Here is a 17589-nt window from a genome sequence, read left to right as displayed (position 1 = left end):
ACAGCCCCAGCGTGAACCACCTGGGGTGCCACGCACAAGCGCACCTCCGTGGAGGGCGCAACAGGGTAAAAGCAGTGTAAAATGGCCAGGCACCGTAAAAGGCTTTTTTTTTTTTTTTTAAATTGCGCCACTGTTCAATCACAGCGTGATGAAATGCAGCAGGGCAGGGGAAAAACCTTCGCCGACTAGCGGGTTCTATGTATCCTAAAGGATGATCTTTTATGAGAGGGAGCAGCACATCCATGAGCGCAAGCTCTTCAGGCGAGCCTGGGGGAGACGTATCAACCCCTTCAACCTCTGCCTCCCCTTCAGACCCCAAAAGGTCCAGAGATGAGCGAGACCCTGAAAAGGGCAAGCCAGTCACAGCAGCCACATCACCATCTAAAACAGAGGAGATAGATAACCTGGCCAGCAACTATGCAGAACGTTCAGCCATCCGCACCCCCATCCATGACACCAAAAATGTCACTACAGCGGCCAATCAAGGCACAGCGGGGGTTCAGCAGACCCAGGGACCCCCACCAGGGCTGGGGGGAACCAGCTATCCTGAAAATCCATGTCAAAAAACAAGTATGGAATAAAAAGGTACTGGCCCTTCAAGCGCTGCGGCGAGCGCAGCCCACCGCAAAGCCCACAATATGCGCCGATCCCCACAGGGGCAGAAAACAGCTGAATTAGGAAGGATAGCCCAGAAAGGTATGGAGAGATCACCTGCAGAGCTCGCAGAGCGTTGCCACTGATCGCCCTACCAGAGAACGAGGAAGCGAGGTCAGGAAGGCTGAACTATAACACTGCTTCAGGCTCAGGGAAAATGGCTGCCCATAGGAACCAATGGAGGCTTCTAGAAAATGGCCGCCGACGTGTGCTCGGATCGAGCGACCCGCCACACACCAAAAATGGCGGCGATCGGCGCCAAAAGCACCGCACTGCAACCCTGTACAAGGTCCAGGGTGAAGCCAACATGTCACTCACAGTGAAAATGGCGGACCGCGCGGCGCTCAGCCGTAGCGGTCGCCGCACACACGTCTGCACTCAGAACACACAAGGTGACATATGAGAGAGAGGGGTCCCCACCTCACCACAGTGAATAAATATTAACCCCGCAGGGATCACATCAGGGAGCCCACTACACAGACATGAGGGGACACACAGTACAGCAGACTGACACCCCAGACAGAGGCCCCCACATAGAAAAGGTGCTTACCGTACCTGATGGCGTGGGGCAGCCTCCACAAACGGAAAACCGCTGTCCTAATATGACAGGGAGTGCCGTAGCCGGGACGCAGGGCACCGCAGCACAAAACCGCAGAAAGCGTCCAGTGAGGTAGCCACCTCACAGGCTGCATTCCTGCTGCGAGCAGGGATGGGTCGTTCACAATGCCAGGGCGAACCATAGCCGAACGCTCGATGGCAGGCTGGGGATCCATCTGACCCTCAGCCCTGGAGACCCAGGGCGGCCAGTCCGAGACCCAAATCCGCATGAAGTTTCTTCATCCGAAGATCCCTATCTAAAAGCTGGTAAAATAACAGCTAGTAAAGTAAAGAAAAAACACTTTGAAATAAAATCAAAAGAAGGGTAGAAGGCTGAGACTGAAGCCCCAGCACAGGAAAGCCTGCTACTCCTAAGCTAGGCAAGATCAAACTGAGTTAGGAATGCTAGTGCAGGGAGGTATTGACTAGTGGGACAGCCCCTAGGGGTGTGTCTATGCTAAAAGCTTTTGTTACTAACAAATCTTGTGCCTAGCTACTCCTGCGGAGCAAAGGTCAATACCCATTGGTGAAGACTTGTGAGGGGGCGGCGACTGTCGGAGGACGTAAGAGAAACTTCAGTTTCCATATATTTTTTCATTCCATCAGCCCTTAGAAGATTTGTGTACAAAAAGGTCTGTGTGGTTAAAAAAACAAAAAAAAAGTGTGCTGCTGGTGTGCGCTGCAAAACCAAGGAGTCTGCTGATCATACCTTAGTTCTGGACTGATCACTCGCCTATTGAGTTTTATAAATGAATTTTATAAATGGAGTTAAGCTATAGGGATTTTTCTTCCCTTTTCCCGATTTGTATGATGCGGGAGTTTCAAGCAAAAAAGGAGCAAGTGGACCAGAGTTTTAGGATATATGAAAAGTGCTGTTTGGCCTGCTTATTTAACATAAGGGGTTTATTAAAATCAGTGAGTCTATGACAATGTGCATAACCCTAAACTGGCTATTACAAATTTCTGCCCTGCCTAAACTAATTGTTTGCCAGAATAAATAGAATTGCTGAAATAAATAAAATGTATCCACATAGCTCAGGACACACTATCCCACCCCTACTATTCATTTACTTTACCACAACGGCATTCTGCTTTGTTCACACTCCCCCTGACTCACAGTAAAACGATGAGATGCCAATAGCATACTGTTACAAAGGTATACCACCATTTATTCGAGCATTATCAAATAAGCCAACGTTTCGGAGCCACACAGGGTCCCTTCCTCAAAGCAACTTAGTGACCAAGTTTGCAATGGAGTGCTGATGATGTCTTCTTGTTTTACTATGACTTAGGTAGCACTATCTGCTACAGTCACCACGAGCGCTGACCTATAAGGTCGAACACTGAAAGAAGTGTGGTCCTCATCCTTTGCCTTCCCCCCTACTCACATACCCCTTACGTTTTTTGCACCCCCTTTTTCTCTCCCCTTTCCCCACTTCTCCCCTATTCTTTTATATATCCACACAGTGCCAATTTAGAGTTTTCACAGAAAGACAATCCTTAATATTGTTATTAAAATCACAAACAAATTTTATATATTGCAGCTTACCAATCCTTACATGTGGTGGCTGCATTAGTTGTCTTTTTTAGGGTCCCCACCCCAATATTTTCACCTGGTAATCTGGCCAACACACTTCCTATACTAGATTAACAGAGACACCTTTGGATAGGAGCACTGCCAATCTGGGGAGAGGGGAGTGTTAGATGCATTAGCAGATTTAGATGAACTTGACTTACAAATTAAAGCAGAACTCCAGCTAACACCTTTTAAGCAGTTGCAGCAAAGGTTTTTTTTTTTCCCTTTTGGAATAATGGTTCTCCATAAATAAGTTAAAGCTTACCATTGTAAACACCCGTTAGCGTTAAATGGTTTGTATCAACTCTCTAACTGGCACTTATCCTGGAAAGCTTGGTCTGTTAAGTGGAACAATACTCCCCTCAGCTCCAGCGGTGCAGTGTCCTTGAGTTCCCCGCCCAGCCAGTGACATCCCGGTCTCGAATGCTGGCCGATGTCATTGACCGGAAAGGGATGACGTCTCTCCTCACATGCAAAGAATTTCAGGCAGATTAGGTATTGCCGAATTTTGTAGAGTGAGCTGCTCAGGTGTGGCTCACTGTACAAAGGCGGACAGGCAGGAAAGTACTTTTAATGTGAGACAGAGCAGGTCTCTTCAGCAATAAAAAGCCTGCCTGGCTGCCCATTTTAGTTGGTTAGCCTTAAGTTCCACTTTAAAGAAAGTTAAAAAAAAAAAAATAATAACAGACATACCTGCCAGGTCATCAAGGGAAAATAAACCAAAAAAAAAAAAAAACCTAATGCAGCCATCATATCTAAGAATTGGTAAGTGCAATATATAAAATTTCTGTTAATACTGCTTACCTATCTTCCTTCAACAGATTAGTTGTCGATTAAGAATGTATTAATCGATTATGATCATAGTTGTCAACTATTTTTATAATGGATTAGATGGTTAGTCAATTAGTTGGCCTGCAGACTGAATGCATTATTTGTTTACATATCAGGAAATACAGTAAAGCACACATACAGCTCAGTACACCGTCCATACATGTCAGAAGAGACAGCTTACCACACTTTTAGCTCAGTACACCATCCATACATGTCAGTAAGTGCCTGAGAGCTTGTGAATGTGAGTGGAGCAATGCCTCATGGGACATGTAGTCCTGGGCAGGACGTGAGTGGTTCTAAAAGACAGAAGGTTTTTTATCTTGCTATATGGTCACTCTATACTATACTTTGCAGCTTGCTATGGGGGCACTCTGAAGGCAGGAGCAGCCAGAAGTGTCGGTGGGGGGACCCCAGAAAAGGATAATTAGGGCTGCTCTGTGCAAAACCATTGCATAGAGCAGGTAAGTATAACATATTTGTTGTTTAAAAAAAAAAAAAATAACTTTAAAGACTCTCTGCAGGGAAGATCAGCATCTGAACCCAGGGAAGGTGGATGTTGATAGACTGTAGGTAATAAAAGGCATTACAATTACATTTAAAGTAAACTTTTACTAGTATTGCGCATTATATTTAAAATGATCATATTCATAAAAAAAAAAAAAAAAAGTCTCAGCTTTTAGTACTACTTTAATATAAAAGATTTTTTTCTCCCTTCCACCCTTCATATAGCTTCATGTCGGACCCCTAGTTAAAATGCCCATATATCCTACTTCTGGGTGTATTTATGAATATATACAGTATGTCACAAAAGTGAGTACAGCCCTAACATTTTTTTAAATATTTTATATCTTTTCATGTGACAACTGAGTGTACAGCTTGTATAACCGTGTTAATTTTGCTGTCCCCTCAAAATAACTCAACACACAGCCATTAATGTCTAAACCACTGGCAACAAAAGTGAGTACACCCTTAAGTGAAAATGTCCAAATTGGGCCCAAAGCGTCACCATTATTTTACAGCACTGCCTTAATCCTCCTGGGCATGGCGTTCACCAGAGCTGCACAGGTTGCCACAGGAGTCCTTCTATTGCTCCATGACGACATCACAAAGCTGGTGTATTTTAGAGACCTTGTGCTCCTCCACCTTCCATTTGAGGATGCCCCACAGATGCTCAATAGGGTTTAGGTCTGGAGACCTGCTCGGCCAGTTCATCACCTTTACCATCAGCTTCTTTAGCAAGGCAGTGGTAGCCTTGGAGGTGTGTTTGGGGTCGTTATGTTGGAATACTGCCCTGCATTCCAGTCTCCGAAGGGAGAGGATCATGCTCTGCTTCATTATATCACAGTACATGTTGGCATTCATGGTTCCCTCAATGAATTGTAGCTCCCCAGTGCTGGCAGCACTCATGCAGCCCCAGACCATGACATTCCCACTACCAAGCTTGACTGTAGGCAAGACACACTTGTCTTTGGACTCCTCACCTGGTTGCCGACACACGCTTGACACCATCTGAACCAAATACGTTTATCTTGGTCTCATCAGACCATTAGGACATGGTTCCAGTAATCCACGTCCTTAGTCTGCTTGTCTTCAGCAAACTGTTTGCGGGCTTTTTTGTACATCATCTTTAGAGGGAGCTTCCTTCTGAGACAATAGCCATGCAGACCAATTGGATGCAGTGTACGACGTATAATCTGAGGACTGAGAGGCTGACCCCCCCCCACTCAACCTCTGCTGCAATGCTGGTAGCATTCATATGTCTATTTCCCAAAGACAACCTCTGAATATGATGCTGAGCACATGCACTCAACTTCTTTGGTCAACCATGGCAAGGCCTGTTCTGAGTGGAACTTGTCCTGTTAAACCACTGTCTGGTCTTGGCCACCGTGCTGCAGCTCAGTTTCAGTGTCTTGGCAATCTTATTATAGCCTAGGCCATCTTTATGTAGAGAAACAATTCTTTTTTTTTTGCAGATCCTCAGAGAGTTCTTTGCCATGAGGTGCCATGTTGAACTTCCAGTGACCAGTATAAGAGAATGAGAGTGATAACACCAAATTTAAAACACCTGCTCCCCATTCACACCTGAGACCTTGTAACACTAACGAGTCACAGGACACCGGGGAGGGAAAATGGCTAATTAGGCCCAATTTGGACATTTTGACTTCGGGGTGTACTCACTTTTGTTGCCAGCGATTTAGACATTAATGGCTGTGTGTTGAGTTATTTTGAGGGGACAGCAAATGTACACTGTTATACAAGCTGTACACTGACTACTTTACATTGTAGCAAAGTGTCATTTCTTCAGTGTTGTCACATGAAAAGATATGATAATATATTTACAAAAATGTGAGGGGTGTACTCACTTGTGAGATACTGTATGTATGTATGTATGTATGTATGTATGTATGTATGTATGTATGTATGTATGTATGTATATATATATATATATATATATATATATATATATATATATATATATATATATATATATATATAGCTAATTTTAGTTTTAACCCTATTATGACAGGTGATACAAAAAAAAAAGCATGCTGCTGCTACTGAGCGTCTTAGGCCTGGTTCACACCTATGCGTTTTTGGTGCTTTTTTTGCAGAAAACAGTTCATTTAATATGGTTTCCTATGGGACACGTTCACATCTATGCTTTTTTCAGCCACTGTGTATTTGGAAAGGGTTAAGGAGTTTTATCAAGGCAAAACGCTGCTTTTTCTGATTCAATAGACTTCAATGGAGAAGCTGCAGAAATGCATGAGTGTGTTTTTGCAGCGATTTCTGTTATTTAATCTGCCCAACAACAAACTGGCCACAAAAATAATATAAGAAATGTAAATCGCAGCAAAAACGCACAGCAAAAAGCACTGTAGAAACAGATCAAAAGCAAACTGCATTAGGTGTGCACCAAGCCTTTTGATGGCCATACACATCGATTCTTGGACAAGAATATTCATCCGAAAAATCGTTATATATTCGCTGAATGAAAGAATGCCGTTTGAAAATTTCACTTGCTTTTAACATTCAGTTTTAATACGAATGTAATTTCTGAAGGAAACCCATGTACATTGTCTGAAAATTCCTTTGACCAAGAAGTTTTCTTTTCTGCTCCTTCGAATTTTCCCATCACTGTGGTTGAAAAGGCACATCAAATTAACGACAATAACGATTAGAAAATCGAACGAACGAACATAAAAATATAAAATTAATATTTTTTTGAAGGAAGACATTGTTTTTGTATGGCCAGCATACATGACAGCAGGGCTAGGTAGCCTTTATCAAGCCACCTGCCTATGACAAGGGAATCTGTCATACATACACAATATATTACAGTTTTGTCTGAAAATTATGTAAATAAAAAATGTGATTTCGGAGTCTGATAATATTTACCAGATTCAACCTCTAATAATACTGCATATACAGTATCTCTCTTCTGTCTGTTATTCTCAGAGTGGATTAGATATTTTGCTCCCTAATCATATAGTTGGTTATTTATATTTACCACTGCATATAGATAATTAAGAATAAATTGCTTCACATATTAAACTTATACCCACACTTTTTTTTTTAAGGTTATTATCCGATTATTTGAAACAATCGATTATGAAAATAATTGTTAGTTGCAGCCCTACATTCTTGATCCTATAGTACTAAGTATTAACGTGAGTTTATTATTTACCCCAACTTCTCATTGATCATATTAGGATTACTTTATACCCACCCCCTTTTTTACATTTGTATGTATTTAGAACTGTTGCAACCTTTAATAAGAAAGCTGTTTGGTAAAAAAAATGGCAAGTCTGTTTCCACTAGGGTGTTTATTGGGAGTGATGGACACCTACACAACACTTCTTTATGAAGAAACTGCACTGAAGCATGAAGTTGATCTTTTGCCGCACAGAGGTTTATGCACATGGATCTTCTATAGATTGATAGAATCTGATATAACATATGAACACTTCGGTTTTATGATCATTTGTGCTACTTTCTATAAGCACTTTATTTTGTTTTATTGCTATTTTAAACAAAGGGGAACATTAATTCATTTAGCTTTTGAATGCTTCAATAGCACTGTAGTTTATCGTTTATACAGAATATGTGTAGTCTTGAGAAAAGACAGAAAAGTAGAAAAATTTATAAAACCTTTGTATATATTAAAGGGAAAAAGGTTAAGGAGGGCAGTATTTTCCAATATGAAAATCAAGAACATGATTTAAACTAGCAGAAGGAAAGTTCAAAATAACTTTATAACGAGTTTTTTTTTTTTATTATTATGGCTGATGCTGGGAAATGTCATCTTGCAGAGGTATGGAGTCAGTCAACGGTAAGTGGATACACAGATCTTTACAGGCAAAAAATAAAAATAAATAAATAAATGGGTAGACTCAGTTGAACTCTTGGACTTTTTCTAATGTCACTAGGTTTCTATAGTAAGCTGCAATATACAGTATTATAATTTTAGTTTTGGGATAAGCTTTAATTCTATTTTTCTTCATAAAGATGTAAAAACACCCAGTGGCAGATTTTTACATTGAATCTTATCTTTAAACTAAACACAAATGTATTGTAGCAAGTGGTTTCAACATAGTATACATAAAATTTGATTTGGATGTATAAAAGCAGTGTTAATTTTGTCGACTAAATTAACACAATTTTAGTCGACTAAAATTAAAACAATTCAGATGACTAAAATACGACTAAAACAAAAATGCCATTTTAATCATAAGTCTAAAATACGACTAAAAACTAAAATGGCATTTTAGTCATTAGACTAACTAAAACTAAATTGAAAATTGACAATCAAAATTAACACTACTTTGCTGGCCATTTCTAAATCGGCAACACAATTCCATTCAGAGCCTAAAATAATAGCACATTAAAGTTTAAACATGTATTGCACCACCGCTTAAGCTTAAGTAAGGGGCATCTCCTAAGCTGCTGAAAGAGAAAAAAATTAAGAAAGAAGCCTTTTCTTATAGTTTTTCTTAAAGCGGTAGTAAACTCTAATGACAAAAAAAAAAACCCTGCAAGACAAAGGCATAATGAGCTAGTATGCATCGCATACTAGCTCATTATGAATTACTTACCTTAGAACGAAGCCCCGACACGGACCCCCGGACACCGCTGTGGGAGCGGACATGATCCCATGGCGTCTCTTCCGGGTTCTGTGGCACCGGCGCTGTGAGTGGCCGGAGCCGCGATGACGTCACTCCCGCGCATGCGCGCAGGAGTAATTTTCCGGCAATTCCCGGCAAGGATCTCTGAAGGTCCGCCGGACCTTCAGAGCGCATGCGCTGCACTCGTCAGCGGCTGCATGCAGTGGTAATATCTCCTAAACCGTGCAGGTTTAGGAGATATTAATTGTACCTACAGGTAAGCCTTATTATAGGCTTACCTGTAGTTAAAAGTAAAAAAAAGCGGTATACTACCACTTTAATATTTAATGCTGGTAATAGATTCAGGTAATATATGCAATGACATTACAGCCAGAGTTTACAGTTTTTTGTATTTTAAAGTTGCTCTTCCATTTGTCAAAAAGCTAAATTTTTCTTTGTTTAAGAAACTTGGTTTTATTTATAAAGATGTTATATACCATAATGGTTAAATCTGTGTCTGTAGTGAGTGTTCAAACCTTAATACCGTAAATAATTATTATTCGATTTTTACTCCAGGAGAGACCCCCCCCCCACATTCATACAGCACCAGAGCTGAGGCCCTTAATCAGGTGGAGCTCCCTCCCTTGTCACCTTTTTTCTCTTGGTGTCAGAAAAACTTGTTAGAAATTATCCATGCAAATAGATGATAAACGGGGCAGCGGACAGAAAAGACACCTAGCACTCTGGGTTGAGACATGTACATACTATAGAAAGATAGGCTTTGTCCACATTTCATGTCTACAACCACTTCTTTAAGCAAAGGCACAAGATACTGACAAAGTAATTTTAAATACCTAAAAATAACAAAAACCATAACTATCATTTTAAAGAAAACATACACCTACAGTTTTTTTTTTTAACAACTCAAAAATCTATATCTTGGAGTACAGTACAGCAGTACGGGACACAGGCAGAGGTGCGTATCTTCAGATGACTGGACACTGTCAAAAGTTTAGAGGTCACGCACCATGGGCACCTCCCCTATAACCCTATCCAACTCTGAGTCAGTTTTGTAGCAAGCAATGGAGAGTCAACCCAAGGGATGGAAGGAAGAGTGTCCAGTACTGCAATCCGAGATATGAAATTTACAGGAAAGGTAGCCCATTCATTAGCCAATTTTTTTTTTTTTTATTCAACCAGCAGACGACCCAATTCCCCCATTTACACATTAAGACTTTCTCGCCGTCAGAATATACTGTAATAGCAGATGGGAAAAATTTGACAGGGAGGTTGTAAAAAAAGTCAATTTCGAACCATGTATGGCCTGTCAAAACTCTTAGCTTACCTTAATCGTACAGTACAGGAGACAGGCAGAGTATTCATACACCATGGGACATCCAAGCAATGAATACAAGGGGTAGGCAAAAATGAGAGAGAACTGTGCCAACAGTCACAACAAAGGTCAGAAAATCTAACTTAACCACTTGCCTACAGTGCACTTTCACCCCCTTCCTACCCAGACCGATTTTCAGCTTTCAGCGCTCTCACACTTTGAATGACAATTACTCAGTCATGCAACACTGTACCCATAAAAAATGAGTGTCCTTTTTTTCACACAAATAGAGCTTTCTTTCAATGGTATTTAATCACTACTGGGTTTTTTATGCTATAAATAAAAAAAGACTGAAAATATTGTGAAAAAAAACGCATTTTTCTTTGTTTCCGTCATAAAATTTTGCAAATTAGTCATCTTTCTTCACATATTTTGGCCAAAATTTATACTGCTACTTATCTTTGGTAAAAATAACCCAAATAAGTGTATATTATTTGGTCTTTGTGAAAGTTAGAGTCCACAAGTTATGGTGCTAATCATTAAAAATTGATCACACTTGATGTACTGAAGGCCTATCATTTCTTGAGACACTAAAAAGTCAGGAAAGTACAAATACTCCCCAAATGACCCCTTTTTGGAAAGTAGACATTCCAAGGTATTTAATAAGGGGCATGGTGAGTTTTTTGAAGTTGTAATTTTTTCCCACAATTCTTTGCAAAATGAAGATTTTTTTACAAATTGACGTATTAACAGGTTATTTCTCTCACACAGCATATGTATACTTGCAACTACACCCCAAAACACATTCTACTACTCCTCCTGAGTATGGCGATACCACGTGTGAGACTTTTTCACAGCCTAGCCACATACAGAGGCCTAACATCCAAGTAGCACCGTCCGGCATTCTAGGAGCATAAATTACACATATAATTTCCTGACAACCTATCGCACTTTTGAAGGCCCTGGAGCACCAGGACAATGGAAACCCCCAAAAAATGACCCCATTTTGGAAAGCAAACACCCCAACGTATAATTTTTGAGGCATAATGAGTCTTTTGAAAGTGTCATTTTTTTCCACAAGTTTTTGGAAACCGTGGAAAGAAAATGAAAATGCATTTTTTTTTTTACACAAAGTTGTCCATTTATGAAATATTTCCAACATATAGCATGTACATAGCAAAAATTGCACCCCAAAATACATTCTGCTATTCCTCCTGAGTATGGCGATACCACATGTGTAACACTTTTACACAGCCTGGCCACATACAGAGGCCCAACATCCAAGTAGCACTTTACACAAAGTTGTCCATTTATCCACTTTAAGACTGGGTCTATTTTTGAAACTTGGTGTTTACAAGCTAAAATCATTTTTTTTGCTAGAAAACTACTTAGAACCCCCAAACATTATATATTTTTTTTAGCAGAGACCCTAGAGAATAAAATGGAGATCGTTGCAATATTTTTTATCACACCATATTTGCGCAGCAGTCTTCCAAATGCAATTTTTTTGAAAAAAATTCACCTTTTTTAATTAAAAAAGAAAACAGTAAATTTAGCCCAATTTTTTTCCATAATGTGAAAGAAAATTTTACGCCGAGTAATTAGATACCCAACAGGTCATGCTTCAAAATTGCGCACGCTCACAGAATGGCACCAAACATTGGTACTTAAAAATCCCTATAGGCAACATTTTAAAAGTTTCTACAGGTTACTAGCTTAGAGTTACAGAGGAGGTCTAGGGCTCAAATTATTGCTCTCGCTCTAACGATCGCGGCGATACCTCACATGAATGGTTTGAACACCGTTTACATATGTGGGCGGGACTTGCGTATGCGTTCGCTTCCACGCGCGAGCTAACGGGGACAGGGCGCTTTAATTTTTATTTCCCTATTTATTATTTTTTTTATTTTTACAGTTTAAAAAAAAAAAAGTTTTGATCATTTTTATTCCTATTACAAGGAATGTAAACATCCCTTGTAATAGAAATAGGCATGACAGGTCCTCTTTATTGTGAGATCTGGGGTCAAAAAGACCTCGCACCTCAAAACTACACTAAAAAAGAAAAAAAAAAAAAAAAAAAAAAGCGGCCCTTTAAACCGGTTGCTAGGCAATGACTTTTGACGTAGCTCCGGTCCTCCAAGACCATAGAGTCGAGTGAGGGCCATCTTGCCCTCAATCGACTTCCTGTCTGAGGATCCGGGACCGGATAGTTTTCCCCGCTGCCGGCGGGTCCGGTAAGCTGGGAAAACATCTGGGACGCGGCGGGGGGGGGGGGGGCACCTCTTTCCCTGCACCAAAAGGTTAATTCCGTGGCGAATCTGCCACTGGGACCACCCTTATCTGAAAGAGGACTATTAGCGATTTTAAATTCCGAATCGGATTTGGAATTGGATTCGGATACTGATGAGAGCTCCCCGGTGCGCTCATCAGTCATGGAGAGGACCTGAAGGGCATCCCCGCTGCTGTACATCTTTATGACATGCTGGCTGTGATGGGCTGTGCGACGGGTGACGGTTGACTGCGGATGATCACTGATGGGTGGCAGGTGACTGATAGGTGGCAGGTGACGGTCACTGAAGGGGTTACAGATGACGATGACTGATGGGTTGACAGGTGACGATGACTGATGGGCTGACAGGTGACTGATGGGGTGACAGATGACGATCACTGGTGGGGTGACAGATGACAATCACTGGTGGGGTGACAGATGACAATCACTGATGGGGTGACAGATGACAATCACTGATGGGGTGACAGATGACAATCACTGATGGGGTGACAGATGACAATCACTGATGGGGTGACAGATGACAATCACTGATGGGGTGACAGATGACAATCACTGATGGGGTGACAGATGACGATGATTGATGGGGTGACAAGTGATGATCACTGATGGGGTGACAAGTGACGTTGATTGATGGGGTGAAAGGTGACGATGACTGATGGGGTGACAGGTGACGATGACTGATGGGGTGACAGGTGACGATGACTGATGGGGTGACAGGTGACGATGACTGATGGGGTGACAGGTGACGGGCGATGGTGCACGGCGGTACTGATGGCAGTCTCTGGTGACAGGTGCACTTTAGGCTACGTTCACATGTGAGCGTAGCGATCATGGGCAGAATCACCGCGATTCTGCCGGCGATCTGGAAATCATTGCAATTCGCGGGACACCTGTGCGTTGCCCGTGATTTGCAATAGCACCCCAAACGCTGTGCGATGTTGCCGCGATTTCCGCTTGCCGAATCACGGTAACAACGCGCAAACAACGCATGACGCCCCAAAGAAACTTGTACCCTTTTTGGGCGCCATGCGTTGTTTGCGCGATGTTACCGCGATTCGGCAGGCGGCAATCGCGGCAACATCGCACAGCGTTTGGAGTGCTATTGCAAATCACGGGCAACGCACAGGTGTCCCGCGATTTGCAATGATTTCCGGATCACGGGCAGAATCGCGGTGATTCTGCCCGCAATCGCTACGCTCGCATGTGAACGTAGCCTTATGGGTGTCATGCCCATTGGCTGTTTCCCCCCCTGCCGGTGACGGGCTGTGTCCCGGGGACACACCGACACTGGCAGTGCAGGGCGGCACGCACACGATCGCGCGCCTGCCCTGCCTGAATGGGCGGACGTCATTTGATGGTGGGCGGGCGGGAGGTGGTTAAGAGAGCCGCTGCAATCAGCAGACTGGATATTTACCTGGTAAAACTTTGAAAAGATATTAACAGAAGACAAGGTGGGGGCCTTACACAACTAGACTACAGAGGCTTAGTGCCAAAACGGCCAGTAAACTCCCACTGATCTGGTGGAATGGGCATGTAAAAGTGTAGGAGGACGTTTATTTTTAGGAATGTAAGCTCTTGCAATCAGATTTTGTATCTATGGTACAATGATGGACTTGGAGGCAAGGTGTCCTTTGAGGGGTCCCGAGTACAGGACATACAGGGAATCAGCCTGTCTAGATGGAGCAGTAGCCTTAAGGTTTTGCTCTAATGGCTCTGATTACATCCAGGCAACGTAGAGATATTTCCCTTGGAAGCTTAGTAGCAGGGTATAAGGGTGGGAGGACAATGGACAACTGGAATGCGGAGACCACATTCGGTACAAAGGATGGCCTTGGGCATAAGACAACCTTGTCATTGTATAGTATAAGGAAAGACTCTTTGCTAGGAAAGTTTATAAGATGTTTTGTTGAGGAGTTCTTGAATATAATTGGGTGACTGAATGGTACTGTCTTGAAAGAGGCTACCATTAAGCCTAGAACTCTCATGAAGAATCTTAATGTGGGATGTCTCTTGGATCTCAATTCTCGAGAATGTGCTCTTAGAGAAACACATTTGCTTGAGATGTCTCCAGGACCAGACCCAAGTAGGTGAAGGAAAGGCTGGAGAGCCGATTAGTTGAAATTGAACATCCAGTGGAAGGCTTGGAACATCTGAATTGTCCTGTGGACATTTTCTGATAACTAGAATAGAGATTAATTCTTCAGAAGACGGTCATCTGATTTCTGAGAAGCAGAGATACTAAGACCTTTGTGGACATTCTGGGAGCATATGATGTGCCAAAGGCTGGTGCAGAAGACTGAAAGTGGTTGTCTGCCAAAGCAAAGCACAAAAAGCACCAATTGGGTGGGTAAATGGGAACATGCAGATATGCATCTTGGATGTCCACAGAGGCTATGTATTCCCCTTGGTCTCAGAATGGCAATTACTGCACTTGTGATTTCCATGCAAAATTTTGGAAGTTAGTGGCTTACCAAATAGACATTTTCCATGGAAACTCACATATGTGTGAGGCGCCTTCTGCAGGCCCGCTTTAACTGTTCAAACTTTTTAGTCATAAGATTTTGCGCATAATGGAGATTAGAGCGATCCGAAAATACAGGGTCACGTTGGTTGTTTATTGTCATAGTCCAGTTAGCTTTGCAAACTTTTCCACTGGATAGAATTCAGCAAAGATTGTGGGTGGATTACTCACTGAACATAATGCAGAGTATAAGGTAAGCACGTCCATAAGGAGTACAGGATAACCTAGGTGTAGACTGCCCTATAACAAATCCTTTTGATTAAAGGAAGGGAGGAATCATTGAGTACTATATAAGGGCTCTAGTCTGGAAAGAACGGCAAAGTGCGCAAGTAGAGATGCGATTTAACATCCACCTGAGTCTAAACTATGAGTGGTTGAATTTTAGTGGCATGTTTGAAGTTTACACTGATTGGTGAATACAATACTAACAGAGCTCTGTTTTTACAGTAATGGTCAGAGATACAGAGTGAACCTATATAAAACACTGGACTGTATATAAAATCCAGCCTGTGCCCATTATGGTGGGCATTCCCCCAAAGTGGTTTTCAGGGTCTGGGTTCCATAGTGATCTGGACCTGTACAGCACAGTGAGGGCTTGACTGAAGATTAACTAAGAAAAATAATTAACTGTTTAAGTGAAGGGTGATTTACTCAGTGAAGGAGAAAAGGTTCATCACCTTCAGACACTAGCACCAAACTGAGAACTCACAGCGTGTGGTAGGGTTATAAGGGAGGAGAACAGGGGGCATGTATCCTCAAAAGCTTTGCCAGTGTCCAATCACTTGAAGGTACATGCCTATAACCTAAGGAGTATGAATACTCTGCCTGTGTCCTGTATTGTTTGATTAAGATAATCTCTCTTTAAAAAGCTTTTCATGTCTTCACTACAGTCTTTTACAAGAATAATGCCGATTAATAAATTTGTTTCAGTAAATATCTGTTTAATTATAAATTATATATACATACATGAACACACATATTATATATATATATATATATATATATATATATATATATATATATATATATATATATATATATATATATATATATATTGTGGGAGATTAGCTCGGTGGCGGGCGTGGATGACCCCTTTGGGGGGGGTTCGTTACACAGGGAGATAGCCGAGAAGTGGTTGCAAACAACAGTTTGGTTTATTCTTGCAATTTACTTCACACAAGTGCAAGCCTCAAAAACAGCAAAATAAAAATAAAAACACAAAATAAATCCATGCCACTGTGGGCGGCTACCTTCTCACATACAGGAACCTACCTACAGAGTCTGTCTCCAACCTACTGTTTGCTGATCCTACAGCAGACACTCAATAGTCCATGTTTTTTCTTCACACAACAAATGTCCATTGAACATGTCCCTTTTCCTCTTCACATTAAATATGTCCCTTTGCTTGTCTCTTCACATAGCAAACAGTGCATTTATTTCTTTCCACATAGAAATAGTCCAAGACCTCACCTTGAGTAGTCTTCACACTTTTTACCCTCCTCAGCGCACATCGCTTCAGGAGGTCTTCTCCCATGCTCACACAGCGTCGGGAGGCACACATCTGACTGTCCTCCTCTCCCCAGCTTCACAGAGCGTCAGGAGGCAGCAATCCTTCTCCCAGGCTTCACACAGCGTCGGGAGGCACACATCTGACTGTCCTCCTCTCCCCAGCTCACACACCGTCAGGAGGCAGCAATCAATAGACTTCCTTTGGACAAATTATAGAGGCCTTAACTTCCTCATTCCGAACAGCTGAAGGCCTTTCAACTTCCTTTCCTGCTGCCTTTGCAGCCGACACCCTATAGTAATTGGTGAATTTTCTAAACCAGGTGGAAATGTATCTCCCGTCTGTGACTACATCCACAGATTTACCTGACTTCCTGTCACAATATATATATACATACATACATATATACATATATATATATATATATACACACATACATACATACATACATACATACATATACACACACACACACATACACACATTATATTGTCAAAAGTATTAGGACGCCTGTCTTTACACACACATGGAACTGTGATGGCATCCATGTCTTCGTCCGTAGGATTCAATATTGAGTTGGCCCACCCTTTGCCACTATAACAGCTTTAACTTTTCTGGAAAGGCTGTCCACAAGGTTTAGAAGTGTGTCTATGGGAATGTTTGACCATTTTTCCAGAAGGACATTTGTGAGGGCAGGCACTGATATTGGGCGAGAAAGCCTGGCTCGCTGTCTCTGCTCTAATTCATCCCATCGGGTTGAGGTCAGGATTTTGTGCAGGCCAGTTAAGTTCCTCCACCCCAAACTCGCTCATCTATGCCTTTATGGACCTTGCTTTGTGCACTGGTGCACAGTCATGGACCAGGAAGGGGCCATTCCCAAACTGTTCCCACAAAGTTAAAAGCATGAAATTGTCTAAATGTCTTGGTATGCGGGTGCCTTTGGAGTTCCCTTCACTGGAACTAAGGGGCCAAGCCCAAACCCTGGAAAAACAACCCCACATTATAATCCCCCCTCCACCAAATGATCTGGACCAGTGCACAAAGCAAGGTCTATAAAGACTAAAGACTAAGACTTGGATGCCATTTAAGTTCATGTGCATATTAAAAAAAAAAAAAAATAATCATATTTAAATCAATTCAGGAACAAACATAATGGTATAGAAAATGGACATGGG

The 17589-nt window shown here is 41.9% G+C and overlaps 1 protein-coding gene across 1 annotated transcript in view; it reads right to left on the bottom strand.

Annotated features, from left to right (window-relative positions):
* The window catches only part of CDYL (chromodomain Y like), a 104061-nt gene that overhangs the window by 22582 nt on the left and 63890 nt on the right, over positions 1 to 17589 (bottom strand). The gene's annotated exons all lie outside the window — the stretch shown is intronic.

The sequence above is a fragment of the Pelophylax lessonae genome (assembly GCF_965119305.1).
Source record: "Pelophylax lessonae genome assembly, chromosome: 5".
Taxonomy (NCBI): Eukaryota; Metazoa; Chordata; class Amphibia; order Anura; family Ranidae; genus Pelophylax; species Pelophylax lessonae.
Note: the sequence above shows the minus strand (reverse complement) of the source record. Positions and strands in the feature narration are given on the sequence as shown.